Source organism: Ambystoma mexicanum, chromosome 2p (genome assembly GCF_040938575.1).
Source record: "Ambystoma mexicanum isolate Mex_15411 chromosome 2p, UKY_AmexF1_1, whole genome shotgun sequence".
Classification (NCBI taxonomy): domain Eukaryota; kingdom Metazoa; phylum Chordata; class Amphibia; order Caudata; family Ambystomatidae; genus Ambystoma; species Ambystoma mexicanum.
Window position 1 is genome coordinate 1,419,517,718 of NC_090923.1, and position 13,913 is coordinate 1,419,531,630.

At 61.4% G+C, this 13,913-nt stretch overlaps 1 long non-coding RNA gene across 1 annotated transcript; it reads left to right on the forward strand.

Annotated features, from left to right (window-relative positions):
- Positions 1-8,449: 8,449 nt before the first annotated feature.
- Positions 8,450-13,349, forward strand: LOC138566065 (uncharacterized). Its single transcript, XR_011301824.1, has 2 exons — positions 8,450-8,496; positions 12,977-13,349. It is a non-coding gene; the product is annotated as an uncharacterized lncRNA (long non-coding RNA).
- The last annotated feature ends 564 nt before the right edge of the window (positions 13,350-13,913 follow it).

A 13,913-nucleotide genomic window follows, 5' to 3' on the forward strand; every position in this document is an offset into this window, starting at 1 on the left:
CAAGTATGAGATGGATATTTTTCTTGGGGTGGCTTATAAACACAAACATGCTGTTGCAGTAATCTAGTTGCGATATAACCAATTCTTGGGTCCATTCTATTTTGACTGATATACAGGGTGGGGAGTTTTTTTTTAACCAGGTGAAATCTGTTGAGCATTCCTCAATCATTTTCCCTTTTCATAGTACCGATCCTTTTATAGTGCCTATTCTGTGTCCTAGTCCCGCTTACTAGTCTCTTTTCCATGTCCATTTTTCTCTCTCAGACTTTGGTATAACCTCATTCTAGACTACATTATCCTTATCATTGTGGTCCCTCTTCCTCATCATAAGGGGCCTCCTCTGCCTCTCGCCCTGGTGGGGCCACGGCCTCTCGCCATCTCACCCTGACGGGGCCTCAGCCTCTCGCCCTGGTGGGGCCTTGGCCTCTGCCTCTCATCCTGGTGGGGCCTCTGCCTCTCGCCCTGGTGAGGCCTCTGCCTCTCGCCCTGGTGGGGCCTCGGCCTCTGCCTCTCGCCCTGGTAGGGCCTCGGCCTCTGCCTCTCGCCCTGGTAGGGCCTCGGCCTCTGCCTCTCGCCCTGGTAGGGCCTCGGCCTCTGCCTCTCGCCCTGGTGGGGCCTCGGCCTCTGCCTCTCGCCCTGGTAGGGCCTCGGCCTCTGCCTCTCGCCATGGTGGGGCCTCAGCCTCTCGCCATGGTGGGGCCTCGACCTCTCGCCCTGGTGGGGCCTCGGCCTCTCACCGTCTTATCCTGGTGGGGCCTCTGCCTCTCGCCCTGGTGAGGCCTCTGCCTCTCGCCCTGGTGGGGCCTCGGCCTCTGCCTCTCGCCCTGGTGGGGCCTCGGCCTCTGCCTCTCGCCCTGGTGGGGCCTCGGCCTCGGCCTCTCGCCCTGTTGGGGTGTCTCTACCTCTTGGCTGGTGGGGCCTCTGCCTCTCGCCCTGGTGGGTCCGGGGCCTCTCGCCCTGGTGGGGCATCAACCTCTTTTGCCATGGTCGGGCCGTGGCCTCTGCCTCTCGCCCTGGTCGGGCCGTGGCCTCTGCCTCTCGCCCTGGTCGGGCCTTGGCCTCGGCCTCTCGCCCTGGTGGGGCCTTGGCCTCGGCCTCTCGCCCTGGTGGGGCCTTGGCCTCGGCCTCTCTCCCTGGTGGGGCCTTGGCCTCGGCCTCTCTCCCTGGTGGGGCCTTGGCCCCGGCCTCTCTCCCTGGTGGGGCCTTGGCCTCGGCCTCTCTCCCTGGTGGGGCCTTGGCCTCGGCCTCTCTCCCTGGTGGGGCCTTGGCCTCGGCCTCTCGCCCTGGTGGGGCCTTGGCCTCGGCCTCTCGCCTTGGTGGGGCCTTGGCCTCGGCCTCTCGCCTTGGTGGGGCCTTGGCCTCGGCCTCTCGCCCTGGTGGGGCCTTGGCCTCGGCCTCTCGCCTTGGCCTCGACCTCTTGCCCTGGTGGGGCCTTGGCCTCTTAGCCTCGGCCTCCCCCCCTGGACGGGCCTCGGCCTCCCCCCCTGGACGGGCCTCGGCCTCCCCCCCTGGACGGGCCTCGGCCTCCCCCCCTGTTGGGGTGTCTCGGCCTCCTCCCCTGTTGGGGAGTCTCGGCCTGTCGCCCTGGTGTGACCTCGGCCTCTCTCGCTCTGGTGCGGCCTCGGCTTCTCGCTCTGGTGCGGCCTCGGCTTCTGCCTCTCGCCCCGGTGGGGCATCGGCCCCTCTCCCTGGTGGGGCTTTGGCCTCGGCCTCTCTCCCTGGTGGGGCTTTGGCCTCGGCCTCTCTCCCTGGTGGGGCCTTGGCCTCGGCCTCTCTCCCTGGTGGGGCCTTGGCCTCTCTCCCTGGTGGGGCCTTGGCCTTGGCCTCGGCCTCTCTCCCTGGTGGGGCCTTGGCCTTGGCCTCGGCCTCTCTCCCTGGTGGGGCCTTGGCCTTGGCCTCGGCCTCTCTCCCTGGTGGGGCCTCGGCCTCTTGCCCTAGTGGGGCCTCTCGCCCTGGTGGGTCCTTGGCCTCTTAGCCTCTGCCTCCCTCCCTGGACGGGCCTCAGCCTCCCCCCCTGGTGGGGCCTAGGCTTCCCTGGTGGGGCCTCGGCCTCTCACCCTGTTGGGGTGTCTCGGCCTGTCGCCCTGGTGTGACCTCGGCCTCTCGCCCTGGTGGGGCCTCGGCCTCTCGCCCTGGTGGGGCCTCGGCCTCTCTTGCCCTGGTGCGGCCTCGGCTTCTCGCTCTGGTGCGGCCTCTGCCTCAAGCCCTGGTGCGGCCTCGGCCTCTGCCTCTCGCCCTGTTGGGGCCTCGGCCTCTGCCTCTCGCCCTGTTGCGGCCTCGGCCTCTCGCCCTGTTGGGGCCTCGGCCTCTGCCTCTCGCCCTGTTGGGGCCTCGGCCTCTGCCTCTCGCCCTGTTGGGGCCTCTGCCTCTCGCCCTGTTGGGGCCTCGGCCTCTGCCTCTCGCCCTGTTGGGGCCTCTGCCTCTCGCCCTGTTGGGGCCTCGGCCTCTGCCTCTCGCCCTGTTGGGGCCTCGGCCTCTGCCTCTCGCCCTGTTGGGGCCTCGGCCTCTGCCTCTCGCCCTGTTGGGGCCTCGGCCTCTGCCTCTCGCCCTGTTGGGGCCTCGGGCTCGTCCTCTCGCCCTGGTGGGGCCTTGGCCTCTACCTCTTGGCCTGGTGGGGCCTTGGCCTCTTGCCCTGGTGGGGCCTTGGCCTCTTGCCCTGGTGGGGCCTCGGCCTCTCGCCCTGGTGGGGCCTCGGCCTCTCGCCCTGGTGGGGCCTCGGCCTCTCGCCCTGGTGGGGTGTCTCGGACTCTCGCCCTTGTGGGGCCTCGGCCTCTCACCGTCTTACCCTGGTGGGGCCTTGGCCTCTGCCTCTCGCCCTGGTGGGGCCTCGGCCTCTGCCTCTCGCCCTGGTGGGGCCTCGGCCTCTGCCTCTCGCCCTGGTGGGGCCTCGGCCTCTGCCTCTCGCCCTGGTGGGGCCTCGGCCTCTGCCTCTAGCCCTGGCGGGGCCTCGGCCTCTCACCGTCTTACCCTGGTGGGGCCTCGGCCTCTGCCTCTCGCCTTGGCGGGGCCTCGGCCTCTGCCTCTAGCCCTGGCGGGGCCTCGGCCTCTGCCTCTCGCCCTGGCCGGGCCTCGGCCTCTCGCCCTGGCCGGGCCTGGGCCTCGTCCTCTCGCCCTGGCCGGGCCTGGGCCTCGTCCTCTCGCCCTGGTCGGGCTTTGGCCTCTACCTCTCGCCCTGGTGGGGCCTCTGCCTCTCGCCCTGGTGGGGCCTCGGCCTCTCGTCCTGGTGGGGCCTCGGCCTCTCGTCCTGGTGGGGCCTCGGCCTCTCGTCCTGGTGGGGCCTCGGCCTCTTGCCCTGGTGGGGCCTCGGCCTCTTGCCCTGGTGGGGCCTCAGCCTCTTGCCCTGGTGGGGCCCTGGTGGGGTCTCGGCCTCTCGCCATCTCACCCTGACGGGGCCTCGGCCTCTCTCCCTGGTGGGGCCTCGGCTTATGCCTCTCTCCCTGGTGGGGCCTCGGCTTATGCCTCTCACCCTGGTGGGGCCTCGGCCTCTTGCCCTGGTGGGGCCTCAGCCTCTTGCCCTGGTGGGGCCTTGGTGGGGTCTCGGCCTCTCGCCCTGGTGGGGCCTTGGCCTCTCGCCATCTCACCCTGACGGGGCCTCGGCCTCTCGCCCTGGTGGGGCCTCGGCCTCTGCCTCTCAGCCTGGTGGGGCCCCGGCCTCTGCCTCTCAGCCTGGTGGGGCCCCGGCCTCGGCCTCTTGCCCTGGTGGGGCCTCGGCCTCTTGCCCTGGTGGGGCCTCGGCCTCTTGCCCTGGTGGGGCCTCGGCCTCTTGCCCTGGTGGGGCCTTGGTGGGGTCTCGGCCTCTCGCCCTGGTGGGGCCTCGGCCTCTCGCCATCTCACCCTGGTGGGGCCTCGGCCTCTGGCCCTGGTGGGGCCTCGGCCTCTGCCTCTCACCCTGGTGGGGCCTCGGCCTCTGCCTCTCAGCCTGGTGGGGCCTCGGCCTCTGCCTCTCACCCTGGTGGGGCCTCGGCCTCTGCCTCTCAGCCTGGTGGGGCCTCGGCCTCTGCCTCTCAGCCTGGTGGGGCCTCGGCCTCTGCCTCTCAGCCTGGTGGGGCCTCGGCCTCTGCCTCTCAGCCTGGTGGGGCCTCGGCCTCTGCCTCTCAGCCTGGTGGGGCCTCGGCCTCTGCCTCTCGCCCTGATGGGGCCTCGGCCTCTGCCTCTCGCCCTGGTGGGGCCTCGTCCTCTGCCTCTCGCCCTGGTGGGGCCTCGTCCTCTGCCTCTCGCCCTGGTGGGGCCTTGGCCTCTGCCTCTCGCCCTGGTGGGGCCTTGGCCTCTGCCTCTCGCCCTGGTGGGGCCTTGGCCTCTGCCTCTCGCCCTGGTGGGGCCTCGGCCTCTGCCTCTCGCCCTGGTGGGGCCTCGGCTTCGGCCTCTCTCGCCCTGGTGGGGCCTCGGCTTCGGCCTCTCTCGCCCTGGTGGGGCCTCGGCTTCGGCCTCTCTCGCCCTGGTGGGGCCTCGGCTTCGGCCTCTCTCGCCCTGGTGGGGCCTCGGCCTCTCTCGCCCTGGTGGGGCCTCGGCCTCTCTCGCCCTGGTGGGGCCTCGGCCTCTCTCGCCCTGGTGGGGCCTCGGCGCCTCTCGCCCTGTTGGGGCCTCGGCCTCACGCCCTGTTGGGGCCTCGGCCTCTCGCCCTGTCGGGGCCTCGGCCTCTCGCCCTGTTAGGGTGTCTCTACCTCTTGGCTGGTGGGTCCTCGGCCTCTGCCTCTCTCGCCCTGGTGGGTCCGGGGCCTCTCGCCCTGGTGGGGCATCAACCTCTTTTGCCATGGTGGGGCATCGGCCTCTACCTCTCGCCCTGGTGGGGCCGTGGCCTCTGCCTCTCGCCCTGGTGGGGCCGTGGCCTCTGCCTCTCGCCCTGGTGGGGCCTTGGCCTCTGCCTCTCGCCCTGTTGGGGCCTCGGCCTCTGCCTCTCGCCCTGTTGGGGCCTCGGCCTCTGCCTCTCGCCCTGTTGGGGCCTCGGCCTCTGCCTCTCGCCCTGTTGGGGCCTCGGCCTCTGCCTCTCGCCCTGGTGGGGCCTCGGCCTCTGCCTCTCGCCCTGGTGGGGCCTCGGCCTCTCTCCCTGGTGGGGCCTTGGCCTCGGCCTCTCTCCCTGGTGGGGCCTTGGCCTCGGCCTCTCTCCCTGGTGGGGCCTTGGCCTCGGCCTCTCTCCCTGGTGGGGCCTTGGCCTCGGCCTCTCTCCCTGGTGGGGCCTTGGCCTCGGCGCCTCTCCCTGGTGGGGCCTTGGCCTCGGCCTCTCTCCCTGGTGGGGCCTTGGCCTCGGCCTCTCTCCCTGGTGGGGCCTTGGCCTTGACCTCGGCCTCTCGCCCTGGTGGGGCCTCTCGCCCTGGTGGGTCCTTGGCCTCTTAGCCTCTGCCTCCCTCCCTGGACGGGCCTCAGCCTCCCCCCCTGGTGGGTCCTAGGCTGCCCTGGTGGGGCCTCGGCCTCCCACCCTGGTGGGGCCTCGGCCTCTCACCCTGTTGGGGTGTCTCGGCCTCTCACCCTGTTGGGGTGTCTCGGCCTGTCGCCCTGGTGTGACCTCGGCCTGTCGCCCTGGTGGGGCCTCGGCCTCTCTCGCTCTGGTGCGGCCTCGGCTTCTCGCTCTGGTGCGGCCTCGGCCTCTGCCTGTCGCCCTGGTTCGGCCTCTGCCTCTCGCCCTGTTGGGGCCTCGGCCTCTGCCTCTCGCCCTGTTGCGGCCTCGGCCTCTTGCCCTGGTGGGGCCTTGGTGGGGTCTCGGCCTCTCGCCCTGGTGGGGCCTCGGCCTCTCGCCATCTCACCCTGACGGGGCCTCGGCCTCTCGCCCTGGTGGGGCCTCGGCCTCGGCCTCTCGCCCTGGTGGGGCCTCGGCCTCTGCCTCTCACCCTGGTGGGGCCTCGGCCTCTGCCTCTCACCCTGGTGGGGCCTCGGCCTCTGCCTCTCACCCTGGTGGGGCCTCGGCCTCTGCCTCTCACCCTGGTGGGGCCTCGGCCTCTGCCTCTCAGCCTGGTGGGGCCTCTGCCTCGGCCTCTGCCTCTCAGCCTGGTGGGGCCTCGGCCTCTCAGCCTGGTGGGGCCTCGACCTCTGCCTCTCAGCCTGGTGGGGCCTCGACCTCTGCTTCTCAGCCTGGTGGGGCCTCGGCCTCTGCCTCTCAGCCTGGTGGGGCCTCGGCCTCTGCCTCTCAGCTGGTGGGGCCTCGGCCTCTGCCTCTCGCCCTGGTGGGGCCTCGGCCTCTGCCTCTCGCCCTGGTGGGGCCTTGGCCTCTGCCTCTCGCCCTGGTGGGGCCTTGGCCTCTGCCTCTCGCCCTGGTGGGGCCTTGGCCTCTGCCTCTCGCCCTGGTGGGGCCTTGGCCTCTGCCTCTCGCCCTGGTGGGGCCTTGGCCTCTGCCTCTCGCCCTGGTGGGGCCTTGGCCTCTGCCTCTCGCCCTGGTGGGGCCTTGGCCTCTGCCTCTCGCCCTGGTGGGGCCTCGACCTCTGCCTCTCGCCCTGATGGGGCCTCGGCCTCTCGCCCTGGTGGGGCCTCGGCCTCTGCCTCTCGCCCTGGTGGGGCCTTGGCCTCTCGCCCTGGTGGGGCCTCGGCCTCTCGCCCTGGTGGGGCCTCGGCCTCTCGCCCTGGTGGGGCCTCGGCCTCTGCCTCTCGCCCTGGTGGGGCCTCGGCCTCTGCCTCTCGCCCTGGTGGGGCCTCGGCCTCTGCCTCTCGCCCTGGTGGGGCCTCGGCCTCTGCCTCTCGCCCTGGTGGGGCCTCGGCCTCCTGCCCTGGTGGGGCCTCGGCCTCCTGCCCTGGTGGGGCCTCGGCCTCTTGCCCTGGTGGGGCCTCGGCCTCTCGCCCTGGTGGGGTCTCGGCCTCTCGCCCTGGTGGGGCCTTGGTGGGGTCTCGGCCTCTCGTCCTGGTGGGGCCTCGGCTTCTGCCTCTCGCCTTGGTGGGGCCTCGGCTTCTGCCTCTCGCCCTGGTGGGGCCTCGGCTTCTGCCTCTCGCCCTGGTGGGGCCTCGGCTTCTGCCTCTCGCCCTGGTGGGGCCTCGGCTTCTGCCTCTCGCCCTGGTGGGGCCTCGGCTTCTGCCTCTCTCGCCCTGGTGGGGCCTTGGCCTCTCTCGCCCTGGTGGGGCCTCGGCCTCTCTCGCCCTGGTGGGGCCTCGGCCTCTCTCGCCCTGGTGGGGCCTCGGCCTCTCGCCCTGCTTGGGTGTCTCTACCTCTTGGCTGGTGGGTCCTCGGCCTCTGCCTCTCTCGCCCTGGTGGGTCCGGGGCCTCTCGCCCTGGTGGGGCATCAACCTCTTTTGCCATGGTGGGGCATCGGCCTCTACCTCTCGCCCTGGTGGGGCCGTGGCCTCTGCCTCTCGCCCTGGTGGGGCCGTGGCCTCTGCCTCTCGCCCTGTTGGGGCCGTGGCCTCTGCCTCTCGCCCTGTTGGGGCCGTGGCCTCTGCCTCTCGCCCTGTTGGGGCCTCGGCCTCTGCCTCTCGCCCTGGTGGGGCCTCGGCCTCTGCCTCTCGCCCTGGTGGGGCCTTGGCCTCTCTCCCTGGTGGGGCCTTGGCCTCGGCCTCTCTCCCTGGTGGGGCCTTGGCCTTGACCTCGGCCTCTCGCCCTGGTGGGGCCTCTCGCCCTGGTGGGGCCTCTCGCCCTGGTGGGTCCTTGGCCTCTTAGCCTCTGCCTCCCTCCCTGGACGGGCCTCAGCCTCCCCCCCTGGTGGGGCCTAGGCTGCCCTGGTGGGGCCTCGGCCTCCCACCCTGGTGGGGCCTCGGCCTCTCACCCTGTTGGGGTGTCTCGGCCTGTCGCCCTGGTGTGACCTCGGCCTGTCGCCCTGGTGGGGCCTCGGCCTCTCTCGCTCTGGTGCGGCCTCGGCTTCTCGCTCTGGTTCGGCCTCTGCCTCTCGCCCTGTTGGGGCCTCGGCCTCTGCCTCTCGCCCTGTTGCGGCCTCGGCCTTTCGCCCTGTTGGGGCCTCGGCCTCTGCCTTTCGCCCTGTTGGGGCCTCGGCCTCTGCCTCTCGCCCTGTTGCGGCCTCGGCCTCTCGCCCTGTTGGGGCCTCGGCCTCTGCCTTTCGCCCTGTTGGGGCCTCGGCCTCTGCCTTTCGCCCTGTTGGGGCCTCGGCCTCTGCCTCTCGCCCTGTTGGGGCCTCGGCCTCTGCCTCTCGCCCTGTTGGGGCCTCGGCCTCGGCCTCTCGCCCTGGTGGGGCCTCGGCCTCTCGCCCTGGTGGGGCCTCAACCTTTGCGTCTCGCCCTGATGGGACATTGGCCTCAGCAAGCAGTCAAGTTTCCCAAAAATTCTTGCTTGGGGAAGTGCACAAAATGTTCCATGACTAGTGCTGTGGTGGTAAGTAAGATTGAGCGATTTTTCATGAGATGGGTAGGTGTGGTTAGCACAGTGCATTTAAGAGGTTCATGATGTGAAGGAATAATGTTCTGCTGAGGGACCTTTGCGTTTTTGCTGGGTCTTTCCAATGTTTCAGGGTCTTGAATAATTGGAGCCTTGGGTGATTAAGCCTTGGGTTGAGACTAATCTTGTCTGGTCCTTTTTTTTCTAGGACTTTCCAGTTGCAGTTGTTTGAAGATGCTGAACCAAGGGATCTGGTAGGTATATAATTTGGTGCTACATTCAAAAGGCCTTGTGAGTCATATGATAATTTTGTGGATTTGTTGTTGCCCCATCCATAGCATTTATGATCTAAAGCAGTAAAAGCTAGACCCTATGTTTGAGGCAGAAGATCGCATGAGATAGGATATGGATATTTGTCTTGGGGTGGCTTATATACACACACATGCTGTTGCAGTAATCTAGTTTGGATATAACCAGTTCCTGTGTCCATTTTATTTTGACTGATATACAGGGTGGGGAGAGCTTTTTTTAAGCAGGTGAAATTTGTTGAGCATTCGTCTCAATCATATTCCCTTTTCATACCACCAGTCTCTTTATAGTGCCTATTCTGTGTCCTAGTTTCCTTTACATGTCCATTTTTGTTTCTCGTATTCTTTCTTCCTTGCCTATCCTTCTTGTAGACAGTCTAAAAGATCTAGTTCCAGCACCAAACCCATAGGTCTTGAATTGCAGCAGTTTATGCCTCTAATACTGGTTGTATTTTGATGTCCCTTCAGTATTCAATTCAAATGCCAATGATGTATTATGAGGTTTTATTAAACCAAACACTTAAAACAGATTGTTCACTCGAACTCAACATACAAAAGATAAAGTTCCATTATTTCTAACTGAACAAGCAAAGAAAAAGCAAACCCGTGTTTCAACCTATCACATTGGATGCTGCAGAAACAGCAAGAAGAACCCTGGCACAGGGTACCCTACTTAAAAGGCACGCATGGCTCAGAAATATGGGCTTTACTCCTGAGACACAGGCTTCCCTTATTAATAAGCCTGTGGAGGAAACTAACTTATTTGGAAAGGCAGTGGATGATGCCCTTGAAACTGCAAAAAAAGGAGTATGAAACCTTACTCCCTAAACCAGATTACAGCAAGACCATACCAGCATCGAGGAGATAGCTCTCGCCGGTCCTTTCGGGGGCAATCCTTCCCACGTCCTCCCACATCCAGTACAGAACAGGGAATACACAGTGGTCCTCCGGAGAAGGAGCAACTACTACGGGCCAATATCAACAGAGGCCAACGCTGAGGAAAGGGAAAGGGTAGAAACTCCACCCCTCGAGGATTCCCTGCCTGTGGTCAAAAGTGACTCACTAGTCCGGGTCCCCTCCCATGCCTCCCTGGTCGGGGGACGAATCATGCAAGGGAGGGGGATCACCAGAGATCAGTGGGTTCTCAACACCGTTGCCCGCGGGTACTGTATAGAGTTCAGATGACCACCTCGATACAAACCCCCTACATCCAGACGCCGATCTCCAGCGCACCTGAAGATTCTACTCGATAGAAATTGTCCCCATTCTACAGGCAAAAAAGTGTTTCTATTCAGTGTACTTCCTTGTACCCAAAAAGGATCTCACTATGTGCCCTGTTAGATTTGCGCCCAGTGAACACTTGTCAAACTTCAAGTTCAGGATGGCATTACATGAAGTAATCCCTCTGCTAACACAGGGGGATTACATAGCAACATTGGACATTAAAGATGCAGACTTTCATTTTTTCAGTGCTGCCAGCACACTGAAAGTACCTAAGATTCATGCTAGACAACCAGCACTATCAGTTCAAGGTCCTTCTTTTCGGCGTTGCCTCAGCCCCAAGGGTATTTACAAAGGGGCTGGCGGTAGTAGCGCCTCACCTGTGCAAGCAGTCCATCCCAGTTTATCCATACCTCAATGACTGGTCAATAACAGGGGACTCATACGGAACATGCTTATCAAATACTCAGAAGACGGTAGACCACCTCTTAAGTCTGGTATTCTCAATCAATGAGAAAGTCCAGCTTGGACCCTATCCAAGTCGAGCAATTTCCGGAAGCCCAAATTCGGACCAAAGACTGGCTCATCTTCCCCTCCAATGAGAGGGTTCAAAACATGCTGTTCCAGATCCCTCACTATGTAGACAATCGCGCGGTAACCGTACACAAAGCAATGCGTCTGTTAGGGATGATGGCTGCCTGTATTTATCTAGTCCCACACGCATGTTTGCCTATGTGCCATGCGAGTGGCTCTCAAGCCAATGGTGTCAGGCCAGCAGACAATGGAGCGATCTAGTGGTTGTCTCGGCAGCCCTCGTGCTCTCTGGCGTGGTGGTCAAAAGAACATCTTGCAGGGGAAGACACTCTCACCGTGGACTCATCACTTACGGGGTGGGGAGCTCACATCTTTATCACACAACGCATGGCAGTTGGTCCCCAGCGGTAGCATCCAACCGCATAAACCGATTGGAGTTGCTTGCAGTATTCAAAGCCCTGAAAGCTTTTCAGACACATCTACAGGGAAAGACAGTCCTAGGCCTGATGGACAGCACCACAACCTTGTACTACTTGAACAAACAAAGGGACACGCACTCTCCAGGGATATCCAAACAGTCGCAGAACATGTGGAAATGGGCTCTCAAACACAAGATGTTCCTCGTGTCACAACACATTCCAGGGGAACTCAATCTTGTAGTAGACGTTCTCAGCAGAGACTTCCCACTAACCGTAGAGTATGAGTGGCATTTGCACAAATCCATCCATCCAACTTATACGCAGACTGGGGATTCCCAGAGATCAACCTGTAGAAAGCCCAGATTATGCCTCCAGGTACCCGCAGAACCGCTCCAAGGGGAACGGTCTCTAGATAACACGATCAGGGAAATTTGTTTATGCTTTCTACACCACCACCCCACCAACTCCCTTACTGAACAAGCTAGTGCACAAGATGCGCCAGGAACCAGTCACGATGATCCTAGTGGCCCCACAAACCCTGCTTCTCATCTGATGACAATGTCAGTTTCCCTGGGGAGGAAACTACCATGCCCATACAACATGCAGTCACAGGACAAAGGGGAAACCCTCCATCCATGCCCACATACTCAATTTAGCGCCCTAGCTCCTGAGATCAACGGTTTCGGGCACCTTCAACTTCCTCAAAAATGCATGGAGATACTCAGAGAAAGCCTAACACCAGACATTGCAGCTCCAATAAATCGAAGCCTTCTTCATCTGTTGCCATTCCAAGGGTCTCAATCCCATAGAATGCTCACCTACACATATTGTCCTATACCTGACTCACCTGCTAGACTCGAGCCTAGTTTTTAATTCACTGAAGGTACACTTAGCTGCACTTTATACACTACGTCCCAGAAAAAGATTTAGTGGTTGAAAATACCAATTATCAAGGCGTTTATGGAAAGGGTTAAAAGATGTCATCCCCCTATTGCCAAACCAGCTCCTGGATGGGACCTGAAGGCTGTTCTAACAAGGCTAATGGGTCCTCCCTTTGAACCGATGCATAACGCTAGCCTCAAAGCACTCACAAGACCGTCTTCCGGGTGGCAGTCATCTCAATAAGAATTGGCGATCTGCAGGGCCTTTCAGTTCTAGACCGGTTTGTCACAATTCACAAAGATAAAGTGGTTATGCGCACTCACCCACCATTTGCGCCTAAATTAATTTCAAAGTTCCATATAAACCAGTCAATACACATACCCACTTTCTTCCAAAATACCCCACTAGTGTGGCAGAAAAAAAACCTCACACACTGGTTGTGAGGAGAACAGTTGTATACTATCTGGAGAAAAACTAAACCACTAAGAAAAACAAACCAGTTTTTCATTTCAGTGGCAGCTGCTAGAGAAGGGGACTGTGTCTCTAAATCAGCCATTTCACAGTGGATTGTAAACTGCATCGCACTGTGCTACACTATGGCTAGGAGAGATCTGCCCTTCAAGCCTAAAGCACACTACTCGTGACACTGGGGCTTGCAAATGTTCCTCTCAATCTATTTGCAAAGCAGCAACCTGGAGTGCTGTACACACCTTTTAAAAAAACTACTGCCTGGATACTCATTCTAGGTCTGATTCTCAGGTGGAACAGCAGTACTGAGACATCTTTGCTACTGCTCATTCACACATCCCACCGCCACCGGTGGCTCCGGCTCGCTAGTCTATGCACAGCACGTGAATCTAAGCAGATTCACAAGCATCAGAAGACTTGCATTACTTTCCGTACTAGCATTTCGGATGATTGTATCGGCTTAGATTCACATGCCACACCCCTCTCGGAGTAGAAGGAACATAGACATCTTACTCTTCTCTCTCTGTAATCGCTCACAATGGTCATAGGCTCCCTCACAGCAGAAAAAACACAACCAGAAAGGACCTCGATGCGTGAAGGATTTTGGGTACACTACATGTCACGTAAGGGATAGTGTTACAAGCACGCCCATGTCGACATCCCACAAGATGCAGTACTCTACAATTGCCACTAGATGTCGCACTATATGCACATGTGAATCTAAGCAGGTACAATAATCGGAAATGCTATTACGGTAAATTATGCATGTCGTATTGCTCTTGTAAAATGTATAGGGCAGAAAGGATTAGTGATTACAGAAATGTGGAATATTTGGCAACAAAAGAGAAAGAAAAGTGGGTGAATGTTCAAAGATCTAACTGTGTTTATCTACTTTTCTTGAGGCCCTGCGCAAGGAGAGGTTGGACTGGCGCCAGCAAGGTCCCAATGGCTGTGGAATGCATGACGGACATGCCTCAGGCGGTGGGAAAGCATCTCCTTGAAGTACACGCTGTTCGTGACTACAAGCTGAACCAGACCCTCAAGGCTAAACTGCCCCGTTCGCAGGAAGACCATATTCTCGGAACCTTGGCACATTTATCGCTTGCCCCGACATGCCTTACATGGACCCGGACACAGCCCGCGGGCAAAACTGTAACATGAGTAATGAGGACTGGAGTAGCCACTGTGTCTCTATCAAGATGCAACTGGCCTGAGGTGGGAGAGCAGTCCACCCAGGCATTTGGTTCCTGCTTTTAATACATGCCATCCTTTCTACTTCTGGTCTCCCGTGTAGTTATTTCAGTGTTGCAGAGTGCTGTGTGTGAAGGTCATTGGTGTCGGTGGGGAGCAGGACGGATAAGAGTGGCACAACCCCACCTGCAGCTCCTCCAGCACTGTCGGCCTGCAATCCACAAACTTCAGCTCCAATTTGGTCTTTTTCATCCCAATTTGGCTATTGCTGCCCCCGACCTTAGAGGACAATTACAAAACAATATGGGCCCTTCAGCTGCCTGTGCGTGTGTCTGATAGTCTCTCTCAGGCAGGGCTCCCTCCATGGCGCAGGGCGGGCCATTGATGGTCCAGAGTGTTAGGCAGAATCCTGTGCAGTACCCTTAGGGACCACTACACACAATTAAGACCACAAGTGGTAATACAGGTTCACCTTTGGTACAAGCCTGTACTACACAGTTAAAGTGGTAGCAGTAGCGGAGCAGCCAGACTTATCTCAAGAGCAAATGAGCAGTAGTAGAGATTACACAAAGGACTACAATTACTGTGACTCAAGCTAACACTGACTCAAGGTTTCTGGTTAAAAAGTAAAAGTACATTTATTTTTAG